Raw genomic sequence first — 16,792 nt, forward strand, 5'->3', positions numbered from 1 at the left:
GCCTACACTCCTTCTAACGACCACCTCCAAACAGCGGCCACTTCGCTTTCCCCCGCCAGTGTCCGTTATTGAGAGGTTCGACTGTATAATAATAAATAAGATGGATCTCTTGGAAGAACACACACCAAGTTTCAGCCAGATCGGTCTATTTCTTTGTGTTTGGCATTCGTTTGAATCGAGGAAGTCGAGTGATTTTCAAAAAATGGACGAAAAAGAATTTCGTGTGTTGATTAAACACTACTTTATGAAAGGCAAAACGCCTCAGGAGACTAAAGAGAAGCTTGATAAACATTATGGTGACTCTGCACCTTCGATTAGAACAGTTTATAAGTGGTTTCAAAATTTTCGGAGTGGCCATATAGGCACAAGTGACGCTGAACGTTCTGGACGCCCTGTTGAGGTTACTACTCCAGAAATCATTGATAAAATCCATGATATGGTGATGGATGACAGAAGAGTGAAGGTGCGTGAGATTGCTAGTGCTGTGGGCATCTCGAATGAACGGGTACATAATATTTTGCATCAACATTTGGACATGACAAAGCTATCCGCAAGATGGGTGCCGCGATTGTTCACGCTTGACCAAAAACGAAATCGTGTGAAGTGTTGCATGGACGGTTTGCAGTTCCAGAAGAATCCGCAGGACTTTAAGCGTCGTTTCGTCACTGTGGATGAAACATGGATACATCACTACACTGCTGAGACCAAAGAACAATCTAAACAATGGGTTACCAAGGGGGAATCTGCGCCAAAAAAGGCGAAGACCGTTCCTTCGGCCGGAAAGATTATGGCGACTGTCTTTTGGGATTCGCAAGGAATAATCCTCATCGACTATCTGGAAAAGGGTAAAACTATTACAGGTGCATATTATTCATCGTTATTGGACCGTTTGAAAACCGAGCTGCAAGAAAAACGCCCACGATTGGCCCACAAAAAAGTCCTTTTCCATCACGACAACGCACCAGCTCACACCTCAGCAGTTGTGGTCGCAAAATTAATGGAAATAGGGTTCCAACTCGTTTCACATCCCTCCTATTCTCCAGACTTGGCTCCCTCGGACTACTATTTGTTCCCCAATATGAAGAAATGGCTGGCGGGAAAAAGATTTTATTCAAACGAGGAGGTGATTGCAGAAACGAATGGCTATTTTTCAGACTTGGACAAATCCTATTATTCGGAAGGGTTCAACAAACTAGAGCAGCGTTGGACGAAGTGTATAAGCCTAAAAGGAGACTATGTTGAAAAATAAAAAAGGTTTACCCCAAAAAATTAAGTAGTTTTTATTTTTGCACGGACTTTTCAAACGACCCTCGTACTAGAGCCTAGAAACAGGATTATAACTGCAGAATGTTTTAAAGGCCAGCTATAAACTAAACTATAGTGTCAAGACAGAAGTCGGAGTTCAGTGTTGACTCTCCAAAATAAATAATAAATTTCTTTAATTAATACAAATACACATAAATCATGAGTATTTACATATACTTTATTTGTAAGGCTAAGTAATTATTTTTACTGCCTTATAATAGTGTATGAGTATAAATCTAATTTATATAAGGTAGAGTACTGTTTATTTTGCTTGCAGAAATGTATCTTGTTTTCAGTATTATTAGTGGAGCTTTTAATTAAAATTTGTTTTATTAATTGTAATTATATTCTATCTCATTCTATGCTATAGAAGTGATGTTTTATAAGCCGTTTAATATCTTAAGTTGAGACTTTGGATGCTTCCAGCTTTCATGGATTTGCTAGACGGTTTTGAAGATGCAAGCTGATGATTCGGAACATGTTAAGAGTAACATCATTAGTAGACACAAAGATGTTACAAAAACACCAGCATTATCTATGTGATTGGTAGAAAAAGAACTACTTGGATCTAAACAGTTAGGGAATCTGGAAATAAAAGAAAACCCCCATATATGTACTGCGATGTGCTTAATTTTCTCGTCTCTGTTTTCGATTATAAAGCGCAAACAGCTCAATCTACTTCAAGTGCTGCTGAAGAAGAAGAAGAAGAAGAAGAAGAAGAAGACGAAGAAGAAGAAGAAGATGCTTCCGATCTAGGGATTCTAGTGAGGAACAATAGAGGAACAGTTTGAAATGAAAACAAGAAAGTGGAAATCCTGTCACAGATGTTTACACCATCTTGAACGACCATTCAATTGGAAGGAGAGGAGGATCTGAAGAAGAAGAGAAAAGAAAGACAAGCAAAAGAAATAGAAGAAGAACAAGGCTGACAGGAAATTTTTTTCTTTCAATTCTTAATTACAAGAAGATTGTGCACGGAATGGAGAAGCTAGCGATGAGGTTTGCAGGGATCCAATCTGAGGTCTGCAGGGATCCAATCTGAGGTCTGCAGGAATCTAAACAGTTCTACACGAAAAAAATTCTTCAAAAATGATAATAATAAAAATAAATGATAATATTTTGTAATAATGCCTTAGTAATTTGTAACATTATATTTTCTATAAAAGAAGTTACCGAATTAGAAAGAAGTTTTAAAATTATTAAAAATACTTTTGTCAAAATTTTTAAAGTAATAATAGTGCAAGTAAAATTTAGCTTGAATTCTAATTTTTGACAAACGACTAACGTGGAACCACTACACGAGACTCAAACGAACTGACCTCAATCTGAGGTATAAAATGTTGAAAAGGCTACTCGACAAACGATTAAAACTGACCCTGACGAACAAACGATCACTATATACCGCTCTACTTGCCCTAATATGGACGTACGGAATACAACTCTACGGAAGTGCCAAAAAATCGAACATCAACCGACTTCGAACCGTCTAAAATTCTAAGTACAATACACTCTGATCTAAATATTCCTCTCGTCTCTGAAATAGCCCAATCTCGATACACAAAACTCCACTCAAATCTACACAATCATTACAACCCTCTGATCCCACAACATGTCTTCTACAACACTTCCTTCAAATCCGGTGGCCACGCGATCATCTAAACACAACGCTGACCTCCTAGGATGGTTTCTTTTCTGGAGCCGAGCGGTTACAGGCGAGACCTGAAGCTAATATGAATTGTGGTACTGGGTTCGATTCCCTGGTTTTAGGCCTTAGATTTTATTTAATGGTTAATAAAAGAAATTTACAGTAAAGTATGTTTGCTAGTCGCCTCCGTCCAGGACACCTAATTGGTAGTTGGACGTAAAGCCCCGCCTGAAAAAATAGGCATTACTTTACTTTTTTACTTACAACAAGAAGAAATGAATGTTCGAGCACTGGTTGAAACATTCTTTTAAGAACTAATTTCTGTCCAGGATTGCGACTTCGATTAAGAAGTTTAGTTCGAGCTGATTATTCACTAGAAAATTATGGCACTTCTAATCAGTTCTGTCTGATTTATGAATTATTATTCTACTTTAAACAAAAAAAAAACAAAAAAGTAATAAAATAATAATAAATCTTTGTAGTGCTTAGCGAACAAGAACTTCAGTCCCGTCTTAGAAAGGTATTACCAGTGTAGTCGTTTCCCGATCCTTATTACCATAATTCCAACCCCGCACTTAGGTTGGTAACGCGTACTTTTCCCCTCCTGCCGAAACTCAACTTCCTTTGGCCCCCTCTCTCCTCCATCCACCATCTTCCTTTATTCCCTACCGCTATCATCTTCACCGCAACTATTGTCATTCCTGGCGACACCTCCGTCTGTGACATTAACCTCATACCCGTTTTCCCAAACCCCCTTCCTTCATATTATGACCCTCGTCAATCTTCATTCTAAATGGTCGGGCATACTCAGTTTATCCATTCTTTTATTTTTTTTATTTTTAGACATTACTTATTTCACTACTTTTATTTTTTGGAAATATATATTTTTCTAAGTGGAATTATTGAGCGAATAATAAATATACATATCTAGAAAAGAAAAATTATAATAAATGCTGGAAGCAACCGTCTCTCTCAAATTCTTATTAATCGGAAAGATTTATCTACATTTTATGTACAGTTTCTCAAGTCTCATGAACTGGCTACAACCTGATGATAGGTAAAATTTAATGAAATGATGATATGCTAGCTGACTTAAAGGGAACAAAGGACTAAGAAGAAGCCTGATATCTGGAGCCTTCAAAGCGATAGTGAGGCTTCAAATTGGGGCGACTGAGCGTCCAGAATTTGAAAACAGACTAAGAAAATTCGTTTCAGTATGAAGGCTATGCGGGTCAATAGAAGTGGGGAAGAATAAAATTTCATTGCCAAATTTTGGAGTACAAATCACCCATTATTTATTTATTTATTTTTAATGATTTAAGGCGCGTCAACATCTAAGGTTATTGGCGCCCGGAGCTTTTTTCAGTGCCGACCTCCGGACAGTGTTCTCTTGGTAATACTGTCCATCACCGGACATTAAGCTGTATGTAGCTCCTAGAAAGGGGGTCAATAGAAGTGGGGAAGAATAAAATTTCATTGCCAAATTTTGGAGTACAAATCACCCATTATTTATTTATTTATTTTTAATGATTTAAGGCTTAAGGCGCGTCAACATCTAAGGTTATTGGCGCCCGGAGCTTTTTTCAGTGCACTGCCGACCACCGGACAGTGTTCTCCCGTTACAGACAACACTGTCCATCACCGGAGCTGTAAGAAGCTCCTAAAAAGAGAAAATCTAAGGGTCAGCAGCTGAATTAGAACCCGGGACCTCCGCGTGGGAGTCCAATACGCTAACCGCATAGCTAATCCCTTCCCTATCACCCATTATTATCTTTGTATCAGCTCTACGACATGCATTTACCGTTCTTTCAAGTAGATTGTAGAATTCAGGACATGTAGCTCGGATGAGTGAAGATGAAATTTCAAAGAAGGTGCTGGAAGGAAGCATGCAAGGATCCAGGAGGGTAGGCAGAACCAAAGCAGAGCTGGGAAGATAGTGTGGCAAAGGATGCTGCATGTATGTTAAGATTCTGAAATTAGAGGGCAGCTGCGCAGGAAAGAGACAACTGGCGGGCACGTCTTGAGGAGGCTAAGACTCTACATTAGTTGAAGCGCCATTGAAAAAGAAGAAAATTCGTATAAGGGTAGGAAAAACCAACGCTCCAGTAAAGCAGGATTGTTTCCCTTTTGAATGCTTACGTTTTAACTAATATTAAATTAATACGTAGATCTTAACAAATGCTGGGACTTCATTGCCGGAAATAAAAAAATCTCTGAGATTAACTTTGAATCAGAAGGATGTGCAGCGTTGAAAGAAAGAAATTAAGGGCAACTTTTGGACCACTAAGAACAAAAGTTAGCTACAGACTAACGGAAAAAACGGACGTTGAAAGATACGTTTGGGCGAACCGTGAAGATTTTTTTTTTAACCTTTATTTAGATTTTTACCACTGCACAGAAATAAATGCAACAAGCAAAACAGATGGTCGATAATAGTGTGCTGATAGGCTAGGCCAACAAGCACACATTGACATGTCTGACATGAACGACGGCCATCCAGCGATAGCAGTCGTAATATGCCATAATAGCAGGAGAATCACGACTGTCTCACTAGATAGCCGACGGTACATTCGCAGATGGTCGCGAGGCCACCGACGCCTCAACCGTCGTGGAGGATTAGTTGGGAGGGTGGAGGTTGAGAGGGCTTGGACTAAAGGATTCATGTGAGAGGATAGTTGGGAATGGAATTTTATGTAACGGGATTTGGCGAGGACAGAGACGAAGGGGATTTTAAGGTCATTGTGGATAGTATGGTTAGAGACGTAGAAAGGAGCATTGACAAGGGTACGAAGGATTTTGGATTGAAGGGATTGGATACGATGAATGTTCGAGTGTTTGGCTGTCCCGTACAGTTCTATTCCATATGTCCATATAGGGGCTAGTAATGTGTGGTACAGCTGTCTTTTGTTACGTAGCGTCAGTTTTGAACGTTTGTCTAGTAATTTTTTTAATAGTTTATATCTGTTATTTAACTCAGTTCGTTTTAGTCGAGTATGAGGATTCCAGGTTAGTCGTTTGTCGAGGTGAAGTCCAAGGTAACGTACTTTTGTAACGGTAGGAAGAGCAATATGGTTGAAATATATGGAAGGAAGGGTTTTCCGGTTTAGTGTGAAGACTATATGTTTGGATTTTTGTTGATTTACCTTAATTCTCCACTTTCGTAGCCAGGGTTCTAGGATATTAATATGGGATTGAAGATGGCGAGTTGCCATGACAGGATCATTGTCAGACGATAAAATGGCCGTGTCGTCAGCGAATGTAAAGGTAGCAGTATTTGGATGCAGTGGAAGGTCAGCAGTGTAAATTGTATAGAGGAGGGGTGCGAGAATACTCCCTTGTGGGACACCGGCAAGAATAGGATATATAGGAGAAAAAGAAGTGCCTTCTACAACCATGAAATATCGATCAGCAAGGTATGATTTTAAGATGAGGTAGTAGGTTGAAGGAAGGATGCCCTTAAGTTTCCACAGAAGACCCGGATGCCATACCCGATCAAATGCTTGAGAAATGTCTAGGAAGGAAGAAGATTTGAAGTTCCTAAGACATGAGCAGCTCCTAAAAAGGCTGAGAGGCAAGCCTAGCTTGATGAAATCATCGCAAAATGAAGAAAGAGTTGGTAGTTGTCGGGAAGAGAAGGGAGACGGATGTTAAGCTGTGATCGCTGAGCCTCAAGCAAGTTACAAGTCCAAGGATTTCGCCAATATTTTTGGGAAGTCATTTTCAAGTAATTAATAGATCAGGATATCAGTTTCCTCTTGAGTACAGGAAGAGGATTTTTACAAATTGTTCTTCGCGTGTGAAACCAGCTCTCAGTTAGAAAAGGAAACAGTAAAATAAGGTTGAATTAAAAAGCAAATATATTATAAAGTTAAATTTATATCGCTTAAATAACACTGCAAAAAAGTTCCAGCTAAAATTAAATTTCTCTGAATAGTTCAATTTAAGAGGCTGTGGAATTTTTACGAAAATACAATTAAAAACAATTTAATAAAATTTTAATGAATTATGGAAAAGCTCGTATAATTTGGAGAGCTACATTAAAATTATACTCTTAGTAATATATTTTGCATCCCATTGCCACGGTTACAAACGGATGTAGGGGGAATAAACAAGTTTTATCTCCAAGACTGCTGATTCTGTTTCTAAGAAGGAAAAAAGGGAACCTGCACCGACTTGTGTGTAAAATAAACAAGCCGTACATGCACGTGTTACCAACCAACAGCTAACAACCTTTCAGGTCTGAACTTGCTCGTTTGGTTTCAGTATAATGAACTATCAACTGAAACCAACAAGTCGGTGCATGCCAGTTGGGTTGTTGCATGCTTTTTTTTAATTTTTTTGTCTTATTACTCATAATATCCCCACTACCTCTATGCAGAGAGGATGTAGCGTTGCGCAACCTTCCGGCTGTGGGGCTGATATTCTTCTTACACAGATATCTTCTGTATTAGTAAAAATTTTCGAGTTTTTTACTTGTCTTATCACCAGTCCTTTATTATTAGTATGTGTTTAATTATTCGCCATAATTTAAACTGAGAAATTATAGATAGTTTAAATTTAAAATTGCGAAATGGGAACTTCATAATAAGGCTACCGGAAATGCTGGTACGATTTAATGAATCGATTTCACCAATCGATTTCGATTGGTTATCTATAGACATATGAGTGTCCTTGAATAGCTTGGTCGTTCATAATGTTCCCTTTAGCAGAGTCATTGATCTAAGATTAGAATGAATACTTAGTATTATTACCTAGTACGATGAAATAAAAAAAGATTATACTTTTTATAAAACAAAATACTTTTTCTATTTTTGTGGCTAAATCATCACTTAACGCTAGGAAACTGCAGTTCAAGCAAAAAATGTTCAGTGACATTAAATGCAAGCACGGTCACATTTTGAAACAAGGAAAAATTGAAGACAAAAATAGGTGCATAAACCATTCAACGACCTACAATTTGACAGCACTAACCTAATTAATTATTTGTTAAATTACGCTTCATATTTAACTAATAAAGGAGGGTTTGCCCTTTATTTTAAAGAAAATTTGGGAATTTTATCTTTTATAGTAAAAGAGAAAAAAAATGTCAAAGTTGGGTGTTTTTTAACGTTACGCTATTTCGTGCAGTTTTTGACGATCAACCCTTATACAACTGTCCTACCGGACAGTTTTAATAAGTAAAGTCCAATGAATGAATGAATAAATATTTATTTCAATAAATATATACATAAAATAAAAATAATGAAGTGTAATATACATTTTAACCTTCATGACAAGTGAGGAACGAGAAAGGTTAAGTGAGTAGAGGTTAGGAATGCTGGGAAAAAAGGAGAGGAAAAAACCTGCAGCTAGTGTAGAGAGTTAGAGTAGGATATGTTTGTTTCTTTTGTGCCTTGTTGGGAGTAGAAAGATCTGTAGGAGGCTATGACAGCGACAGAGTGGATTAGGATGTCATTCTAGGATGGAAAGGAGTTTGAGCAGACGATTTTGGATGTATGAGTGTACCGGGGGATAATGGACGCAGTCTCTGTGGGTGTGTCAATTCTAGTGCGTCGTGGAGAGTCTGTTGCGAGTCTCAGAAATTTGTTCTAGCGTTGTCTTGGAGTTTCTTGATGTTGCCTACTACAAGTCCAGGCTCCAGGCGGAGCAGGCGTAGAGTAATATCGGCCTAATGACCGCTTTGTAGAGGAGGAGTTTGTTGGTCACAGTAATTTTGGAGTCACGTGAGAGAAGAGGAAATAATAGTCTTACTAGTCCAGTTTGCCTGCGTTTACTTTGTCCTGAACGTGTGCAGTGAAAGTCAGTTTGTTGTCTAAAGTTAGCCCTAAGTACTTAACGTGGATAGTCCACGGAATGAGAGTGTTATTATGTCTGATTATGTCGATTAAAGGAAGTTTGGTAAACAGTATAGCGTTAGCCTGTCTATTGCAAGGGTAAATCAGTTGGTGATGGTGACCATTCTCCAAGATGACGTCGATAAAGCCACGTACGTCATCAGCTTACAAGGCAAGGTTGACATGAGGAGGTTTGGGGAGAGGATTTACGTAGGTGATGAACAGGATAGGACCTAGGATGGAACCTTGGGGAATTCCAAGTAAAGTCCATTTAGCCCCAAACTGTTTGCACGAAATACAAAATAAATAAATAAATAAATGCAATCTATAGCAACTGCTAAGTATCAGCAATCTTAAACCTGGACCAAACTTTCAAAATCTAAAATCTTAAAAACTTATTTTTACTTCCTGTAAAATCTAACCTGTAACATCCTTTACAAGATTGGTTAATAATGATAGAAATGAAGAACCACACGTTCAGCTTACTAGAAAAAGAAAACCAAAATGAAACTGCACGTTTGGTAGTTGGTCAAAAACAAAAAAAAATATTTATTTCAATTTGAACTGTACGAGGGTGGTTTGAAAAGTCCGTGCAAAAATAAAAACTACTTAATTTTTTGGGGTAAACCTTTTTTATTTTTCAACATAGTCTCCTTTTAGACTTATACACTTCGTCCAACGCTGCTCTAGTTTGTTGATCCCTTCCGAATAATAGGATTTGTCCAAGTCTGAAAAATAGCCATTCGTTTCTGCAATCACCTCCTCGTTTGAATAAAATCTTTTTCCCGCCAGCCATTTCTTCATATTGGGGAACAAATAGTAGTCCGAGGGAGCCAAGTCTGGAGAATAGGGGGGGGGATGTGAAACGAGTTGGAACCCTATTTCTATTAATTTTGCGACCACAACTGCTGAGGTGTGAGCTGGTGCGTTGTCGTGTTGGAAAAGGACTCTTTTGTGGGCCAATCGTGGGCGTTTTTCTTGCAGCTCGGTTTTCAAACGGTCCAATAACGATGAATAATATGCACCTGTAATAGTTTTACCCTTTTCCAGATAGTCGATGAGGATTATTCCTTGCGAATCCCAAAAGACAGTCGCCATAATCTTTCCGGCCGAAGGAACGGTCTTCGCCTTTTTTGGCGCAGATTCCCCCTTGGTAACCCATTGTTTAGATTGTTCTTTGGTCTCCGGACTGTAGTGATGTATCCATGTTTCATCCACAGTGACGAAACGACGCTTAAAGTCCTGCGGATTCTTCTGGAACAGCTGCAAACCGTCCTTGCAACACTTCACACGATTTGAAAATCACTCGACTTCCTCGATTCAAACGAATGCCAAACACAAAGAAATAGACCGATCTGGCTGAAACTTGGTGTGTGTTCTTCCAAGAGATGCTACTAACTAAACATAACCTCGATACGTGCCAGTGGTGCTATCTCTCTGACTTTGCACGGACTTTTCAAACGACCCTCGTATTAAAGGTGATCTTGTGTGAAAAAATGATAAAGAGTATTGCCTAATTTTCACATTTATCTGATTGCACATAGTTGCAAAATAAACAGCCCAATTAAAAAAAAAAAAAAATGAATGATATGGCCACATAATTAAACCTCACTTTTCACTTTATTAATATAAATAATATGTTTTCCTTAAAAATGTAAGTTACAGTTTGAAACGGAAGCGCTTTAATATAGTAAAACAAAGAGTGGGGAGTTTTTCTGATCAATTTCAAGCATTGGTAGCGTCAATTTCTTGTAATTGAAATAAACTAACCTGTAGCGGTTCTCCATGTATTGGGGTCTTTAATTATAAGGAGTAGGATGTGCGGGGGGAATGTTCCAAGAATTCTAGACTAACCAACCAACCCCAGGCCAAACATACGAACATACAGACAAACTAGCTCAACTATCACAACACCAAAACGCTTCACTCTATCTACCCAACACTTCTCTTAACAGTTGAAGGCAGCCATCTTTTATCTTCATATTATCAACGGCAGTGGTGATAATTTTAACGGAAATTGTGAATAGATTAAAACAATTACCTCTTTTCCATGATAATTGTACTAGAATTTGACTCGCTAATGGGAATAAGACAAATAAATAAAGACAAAATTTCAGATGAAATATTATTTAAACGGATTTTGATTGGATAATTTCAAAAACACTGTGAGTTAACTTTAATGTTAACAAGAACTTGTCATTATAGGTTTTACTTTAAATGTTTGTAATTCACCACATATTTACTTGAAAACTTACCTAGTAAACAGTGACGTAATAGGAAAGGGAATAGTTACGTCATGGGAATAGGACTAATGTTACAAGATAGAAATTATCTCATGTTATTTATTTAAAGTTTCAATATGGTTGCCATATGCTACTCTGTTCAAAGTCAAATTTTATAACAAATCCATTCCACGGTTCTATTTATGTATGTAAGAGAAATTTTGTATTGTAATCATGCTTAATTTTTGAATTCGAGTTTACACAAATTAGTGTGTAAGGAAGAAAAGTCCATTGGTCTGTTTGTGGTCGCAGAGCAATCATAAAAGTGTTCAAAATCTTTGGTTTAGGTACAAATTTTTGGGCTACCGAAAGTATAATTTTTCTTTACTAAATTGATTTTTCTTTTGCAATTTTTCACACTTTTAACTTATTCTCGGGAAATAAGGTTCATTTAAGGACACTTATGGAAGATACGTTGGAGCAGGCTTATCCTCTTATGTACCATTTCAGCGTAATGTACTGTCTTATCAATTTTTATAATATTAATAATAAATATATCACCAAAAATTCAAATTTGAAGGAATTAGATTGACCGGAAATGCCACTTGGGAAACGCCCCCAATAAAATGAGCAAACCAAATTTTGGGCATGATGACAGAACTTCTCTTTTACGAAGGGATTATCATTATCGTAAATTTAGAATTATCAATACAAATCATTTACTTACAGTTGATTGTAAAATCGTTAATAATTATCTCAGAAGAGTTCAAGATACTTGCAAATCCATTTCATTTGTTTTCAATTCAGTGTATTTAACTTTTTAAAATGTTTTTCTAACTAAATATATGTAAATATTTATTCAAACAAAATTAAGAATAAAACTGGTTATTCGCCACGTGTACTCGGCCCGATAGATAGCAGCAGCTTCTATACATTTAAAACCGGTTAGAATGAAATAAATAAATAAATACAAAAGTTTTTGACTTTAATAAACTCTTGGTTAAAGGAAAACAACAAAACAAAGACACAACTATTTTATCGAATACAAACTTTGGACTAAGAAGATTCTAATTTTAAATTTTGAAAGTCTTTATTGTATATTTTTGTGTTTCTATTTAAGAATATTGTAAAGCACAAAGGTGATCAGAAAATATGAACTTAACTGTTTTATATAAATAACAAAGTTGTATTTGTGGATTAATAACTAATATCTAATTATGAATATGAATGGTTTTATTAGTGGTAAAAATAAAATTCACTAAATAACTTTAAATTTACTTCGACGGATTACTAAGGTTTGTGGAACTAATTAGAAACCTTAGTTTTAAGGTATCCTTACTTAGCCTATTAAAAGTTTAAGTTTTCAAATTGTTTATTGTGTAAAACAGCGTTTCCCAACCTTTTTTTGGTTTGCATACCACTTTGTAAGTACTTCATGCTAAATTGTAGCACTTCGTTAAAAGTGATTGGTATTTCGTAAACTTTATTATTCCGAGTGTGTAATTTTACTATTATTATCTTTATTCGTATAGAGATACAATGTATCTGTTACAAAGGAGTTCAAGTTCATGTTCACTTTATAAACTGTAAGATCTTAGTTTTAATATTTTTCTAAATAATTAAAAATTGCGTACACATTTTTCTCTTCAAAATTATTAATTAATTTACGAAGTTCTTCTTTAGGATTATTATATTTGTGCCCAAATCTTCTAAATTAATTTCTTTTAAGCATTCAACTACCTATAAGTACCAATTAAATTTAATGTTGCTTGTATAGAGGTTACTCATTACAATCAGTCTCTAAGCAGATTCATAGTTATCGCTTAAGTTCTGTCACTTGATAATTCTATTAAATTTTCTTTATAGAAGGGGTTTGAAATCCAATTATCGTTTGTGTTTTCGGGTTTTGGAAAATACTCGCATAAAAGACAATTTTAATCCTGTTAAATGTGCTATTATATAATATTTTCTCGTATATCTTGAGACAGTCTAACCTTATTACTGTATATATTAACAAATTCACTGTATAATATTATTAATTAAAATAATTTGTATGTATTATAAAAAAAATAGTTTCTATGATATTTTTATGCCTTAATTTTTTTATGTCCACCATTACTAATTATTTTTCGCGTACCATCAACCAGCAACTCGAGTACCACAGGTTGGGTAACGCTGGTGTAAAATTTCATCGATCAGTTTATTACAAATAAAGATTTGTTTTTAATGAATCTTTTAAAATAATAATAGAAATAAGATAAAAACTAATAGATTCCCTGTAAATATAATAATGCAACTTAATGTACTTCCTTTTTAAAATATTCATCAATACTCCCACACATATGTAGATATATTTATTTACTTTTCTTTTAATGTTAGTGTTTAGCAAGAAAAATACTGCTTGAAAAGTGTTCCGCAGTTCTAAGAACACTGATAAACACTGCGCTAATTTGAACTGTATTGAGGATGTTAAAATAAGCCACCCTTTGCCTGCTACGCCTTAGGGAACATCACCCCTCTCTCTATCTTAGTAAACAAAGAATTAGTAGATAATATCCAAAGAACATTAAATAGCTTTCCTGGTACAATAATTTATAAGAAAAATAAGTTGTAGCAGAGACTTCATGTTTGACAAGGTTTATAATGGGATGTTTATGATTATTTTATTGAGGGAAGTGGGGATAACTAACTAAGCTGGTGAGTAAGGCTGGAAACATAGTGGAGCGGCGAGCAAAGCGGCGAAATCAAACACAAGTAAACAAATGGGACCGCGCATAGTGGCGAGCAAAGCGAAGATAGAGCAAAGCTATCTATAGAGTGGAGCAAAGCGTTATGACATGTTTGATTTCTTCGCTCTCATCGCGCTCAATTTGTAAAGGTTATTGCTCGCAGGTTATGGATATTGTTACATTTATTGGTTTAGTTTGTTTAAAGAAACCTCTTTGGGACCATAATATTTGCGAAGCTACAACAGTTTTTAACAATTAATAATTAATCGTTAAAATTAATTAACAATTAGTAGTTAATGGAGAATTCAGGTAATTTTTGCTACATTTAATTGGTTCTCAATCCCTTAATGCTAACTTTCATCTAAATACTAGGCAAAATTAAATTGAATTTTCACGTCCTACTACTTCTGATCAGAACGAGTTCTCCAATCCTTCTTCTGTAGCGTCGTACTACTCCAGTTTTTCAGATGAACAACATTAATTTACGACTGATTTAATAATTATTAGTAATAATAAAGTGATTTAATAAAATTATTGTTTTTTTTTAATTGACTAATTTCTTTTTATCTGCATATATTTCTATTTTGTTTTATTTATTCTTTTCTAACCTTAAAGTAACTGCTAGGATTAATGGGGTTACACAGATTTGTATTTAGTTCATTTTTCTATATTGTGCCTAGCTTTTGTTGTGAGTTGTATTATTCAAAAACAATAAAATTTGATTTTGATTAATGGGGTTACACTGGGCTAGTATGTAATCAAATGTTGTTAAGACATTCGAAAATACGCATGAAACTTGCCAGGATGCTCCCGAAGTTGATGGTACAAGTGATGAAATTCACCAAGTTCATTTCTAAACTTATTTATGTCATGTACACTGCATTTCCTACTACTAAGCTGCTGCAAATACCAAAGTTTCAACGAAGAATTTTCATATAAAAATAGTTCCTCCATCTTGTTTTGTCAAAAGGAGAACGCGACTAAACTCGTCACTATGTGCATGCGACTGACTCTTTGCTCGCTGCTCGTCGCTCTCTTTGATTTGAAGCAGCTATCATCGCCGCCTTGCTCGCCGCTCCACTACATAAAACTTTTATTATGACTTTTACTTTTTTGGAGTGCTTATATTACAATATTTATATATTTTTCAATTTTTTCAACTTTCTCATTGTAGTAAGGAAAGTATTGCGTTCTTGTTAAACCGGAAACAGCTGTTTTGAGTCCAATAAAATGTTTTCGATCCGTGGATTGTGGATTTCTGGCTTTTTGATTGATCAGCATAGCTCAAAAACAAAAAAGTAAAAGGAAGTTTAAATTTTATTTTTATTTTTTTGCTTTACGAAAATCTGCGAGTCCACCAGTTCAACTGAACGGTGTAACGATTCCTCCAGCTGACGTAGTACGATACTTAGGGACTATACATTGACTGGAGACTCACCTGGAACCCCACATACTCTACTGAAACGACAAGACGTGAACAGACGCTACAAGCTACTTACTAGACTACTTGACCACAGATCTAAACTCGACTTGAATCACAAGTTGACAATTTACAAGACACTGTTAAGACCCATATGGACATACGGAGCAGAAGTGTGGGGCTCAACCAAACCCTCTAACTCCAAACGCCTGCAGACACTACAGTCTAAAATCCTACGGAAAATCCTGAATGCTCCTTACTACATTTCTAACCTTACCATACACACTGACCTTCACATCCCTTTCGTCACTGACCTAATAAAGTCTCGCTACCGCAACATTCACAGCCTCCTAGCTCTCCATCCTCAATCCTCTTGTCCAACAACTCTCCTCTCCTCACCTTCCAGACAATCCTCCTCGTCGACTGAAGCGGAAGTGGCCTAGAGATCTGTTGTGATTAAATCATTGTGAAAGAGTTTCACCAGTGGGTGATTGCTCTAACCATGACTTTACTAGTGAACTGAACCAATAAGATCAAATTTACTTGATGCAACAATTGTTGCAGTTGTAAATATACAAATAAAGTAAAAAAAAAAAAAAAAACATTTTAAATTTAGGACACTGCAGCCGTTTTACTTATTAGATTTGTCTCCTTTTTTTTTTAAAGGTTTTTTCGAAAACGCCGAGTTCGATGTTCTTTTAAAGTATTTTGCTTTTTGGTAATACAACATTCATCAGAAGCTTTCTTTTTCTTTGGCATTTCTGGGCGAAGAACCTGCTTGGGCTTACCTTAAAGTTTCATTTCAGTGTAATATATAGATTTATCCCATATTAAACATTAATATGGGATAAATGTGCAATCTAAATTCTAGATTTAAAGAGAACTGGCTGACCAGTGTTTCTAAAATAGTTTTCTGAATTTATTTCCAATTTTTAAGTTAAAGTCAATATTTATTAATATTGATGAATATTAAAGAATTAAAAATTAATACGTTTTTTAATAAATTTATTGTATTTCTTTTGCAAATTCTTAATACAATATTTACAAATATAAATATTAAATAAAATAATTCAAACAATGTCCTGTTATTAAGAATAAAAAAAACTTATTCGAAATTTCGAGTATTTAACATATCTTTTATCATATGAGATGAAGTAGTCCACTCAACAACGTTCGAGATCATAATAGCCATGGTTGCCTATGACAACTGCATCTATTGTAGATCAAGGACCAAGCAGTAGCTTGCTTGCTATATTGATCAATACACCGACAACACTGACTGCAAGTGGAATTACTATGCGCGCACAGTTATGTTTGACACCTTCCCGCATACTATGGAAGTGTGCTCAATACCCGGATATCCGCCACTCATATACACAACAACTGCAGTCTACCAAGTTGTCAAGACTATATAAAATAAAAAAATATATAAAAATAAAACCCTGTTTGTCTAGAACACCCTACTATTTATATTCCTCTGGGTTAGGATGGTATCCCAGTAGTTTTCAAACCAGAAAACTTTTGAATATTTCATTAATCCACCACTAGAATCTTTGGCCTTCACCAGGAGCAACACAGAACGTGGTGGGTAGGTGTGTGTTCTTCCAGAATGGCCACGCGGCCCCCACACAGAGCTT

The 16,792-nt window shown here is 35.9% G+C and overlaps 2 protein-coding genes across 5 annotated transcripts in view; one reads left to right on the plus strand and one right to left on the minus strand.

Moving 5' to 3' along the window:
* Positions 1-16,792, minus strand: part of LOC141447919 (uncharacterized) — a 133,734-nt gene that overhangs the window by 17,268 nt on the left and 99,674 nt on the right. Inside the window, exon 1 of one of the 4 annotated variants that reach the window (XM_074115855.1) lies at positions 11,734-11,898. The exons of the other annotated variants lie outside the window; for them this stretch is intronic. The gene's annotated coding sequence lies outside the window, so the exon portion shown is untranslated. Of the gene's footprint in view, positions 1-11,733; positions 11,899-16,792 lie in introns of those variants that run through there. 4 annotated transcript variants of the gene reach the window in all.
* Positions 1-16,792, plus strand: part of LOC141447921 (alpha-mannosidase 2-like) — a 202,369-nt gene that overhangs the window by 12,484 nt on the left and 173,093 nt on the right. The gene's annotated exons all lie outside the window — the stretch shown is intronic.

Source organism: Rhodnius prolixus, unplaced genomic scaffold (assembly GCF_049639745.1).
Source record: "Rhodnius prolixus isolate KJV_2025 unplaced genomic scaffold, Rpr scaffold_13, whole genome shotgun sequence".
NCBI classification, from domain to species: domain Eukaryota; kingdom Metazoa; phylum Arthropoda; class Insecta; order Hemiptera; family Reduviidae; genus Rhodnius; species Rhodnius prolixus.